This window comes from Penaeus monodon, chromosome 41 (assembly GCF_015228065.2).
Source record: "Penaeus monodon isolate SGIC_2016 chromosome 41, NSTDA_Pmon_1, whole genome shotgun sequence".
In the NCBI taxonomy this organism is placed as follows: Eukaryota; Metazoa; Arthropoda; class Malacostraca; order Decapoda; family Penaeidae; genus Penaeus; species Penaeus monodon.
Window position 1 is genome coordinate 4,428,726 of NC_051426.1, and position 2,500 is coordinate 4,431,225.

The 2,500-nt window shown below is 33.9% G+C and overlaps 1 protein-coding gene across 2 annotated transcripts in view; it reads right to left on the reverse strand.

Moving 5' to 3' along the window:
* The window catches only part of LOC119598549 (serine/threonine-protein kinase PEPKR2-like), a 51,354-nt gene that overhangs the window by 32,491 nt on the left and 16,363 nt on the right, over window positions 1-2,500 (reverse strand). The window lies entirely within an intron of this gene.

Genomic DNA, 2,500 nt, shown 5'->3' on the forward strand with positions numbered 1-2,500 from the left:
GCATCTAAAAATTCAGATGAGAGGTAAGCCATGAAATAATCTACAAGGGAGAGAACTGCGGGTTGAAAATTAGTTCCCTGAGAATGATTATCATCTACAGTAAATCTGTGATTGAAGTTTATATTTCTCATGAAAAGATGACATCCATTAGTATTGAGATTTCTGCTAGGTTCAGTCTGGGCAGCTGCAGTGCTACTTGTAACTTCAGGGGACCAAGTGATAACATCTCCATCTCTATTGCTCTCTTCATCAGACTCAGATGCTGTACTCTCAGTAATGGTACATAGTTTAGGAAAGAGTTCTCTGCACTGAAGTGGAGATGAAGGCAAATCATCATCATCATTATATGTTCAAATCAGAATTGATAAATTCTCCCAGCAGTCGCTTCTATTCTTCTGAAATGAAAAGAAACTGTTAGTCAAATATATTAATATATATTTCATATTAGTCATATGTTTTTTCTTAAGTTCTATATATATTGTCATGTAACTCCATTAGCAATATCAATATTTTACCCTATATTACATAATAATTACGTTAAATTTATAATCAACCTTAAACATATGAAATATAGTCTCCATTAATATCATCAAAAACAGTATGATAAAGAACCTGTGTTAATACCAATGCTTTAAACTACATACTGAGCTAGGAAAGTCATCATTGAAATTACTCTTGGGCATTTAACTTTAATTTTCATCAAAGTATTTTTAGTTAAATTATTCCATAACATAATTAATTTCCAGTTGAAATGTTTCCCAATACATGATAAACATAATGCAAATCTGTCTTAGCAAGAAATATGTTTAAAGTAGTAAGATGTACATTTCTACTTACTCAGTAGCATGCTCCAGCACGAAGGGAACAAAGTTGCTCCACCTAAAAGGATGTGTTCCTGATCTGTCATAAACAAAGCTTTTAAATGTTTCAAAACTTCCCTTTAATCAGTTCCACACCATAATGGTGTTTCATAACATCAATAAAAGGAATAATAATAGCTTACTTACCCATGGGTGCAACGATATTGCTGAAGAGACTGTTCCTCCTCTCTTTTCTCCAGGCAGCCACCATGGGATTGGTAATCATGAAGATGACACTTGGAACTTGTTGTAAAACCACCATAGAAAACGCGAATAAAATATAAAGTATAAACTTTCGTAAATTACGCGACGCCTCCGACTTAAACAATGGAACGAATTTGGTGTGTACATATAAATATGTATGTGTATATATATATATATATATATATTATATACATGCATATATATCATATATACATATATATATGATATATATACATATATGTGTGTGTTTATATATATATATATATATATATATATATATATATATATATATATATATATATATATATATATATATATGTTACCTAGTGCTCTATTTGAGGTTATACTTCTCTTACCACCCCAGACGCTCCCTGGAGTAAGGTGGGTAATAAGTGGAATATAACCCAAATATATTCCTGCGTACAGGCCACTGGATAATAGATTTTTAATCCACTCTCCCCGGAGCGGGCTCAGTGCTTGTTATAAGAATAATACGTCCAATTTTACGTGTGACTTTCCCTTTTTGTATATTTCACTTATTTCAATATTATCTAAATTGGTTATTATAAACACATGAAATAACTTTGTACATTTAATAGTGTACTTACTTATACAAGTGAATTCTCTCGTCTCCTGACGAGTCCAATTTCTCCCCTTGGAGAATACGAAGATCGTAGACCAATGTCTCATCTACTTCGTATGGTCACACGGAATTCAGTACGATTTTAACCGGAATTTCGGGAATATACCCAAGATAAACCCTCGCGAACGTCCATGTTCGACGACAGGTAGTACTGACAGCGCCCTGGCCTCTCCTGACTGTCCTGACCCAGCCCAGAGCACAATGGTGCCCTTGTTTACAAGGCCTACAGATTATCACCCCTATGTCCCCGAGACAAAGTGTCTATAGTGCCCTGCAAAACCCTAAAGGCTTATCCACACCATAGGATAAACATCACACTCTGTAGCTTCAATGGAATGTGGAGTTCCCCTGAACTACCATTCCATCTACCATACAACCATTAGAAAATCCAATTCTATGGTGTATAGGGGTCTTACTATGTCAGGATTACCCATAAAATACCATTCTACGCTACTACCATAAGTCTGGCCGTTGACATATATACACATATACATACACATATATACGTGTGTATATATTAATTGTAACCACAAAAAGCTAACAACGTTGAAACAATACGGAGCCTCATACACCTAGAAAAAAGAAACGTATTTCCTACTAAAAAAAATTTAAATAAAAAGGTTGTAAGAAGCACCAAGGCTGATTTCTTTCTAACAACACTGGAATTTCTAACAGCGCTAAAATCGCCACAAAAATACAACTAACTCCTTTCTTGAAATGAATTATTTACTCAAAACAATAAACTAGAATTGAATTGCTACACCATAAATACTTAAACAAAAGCAAAAAAACG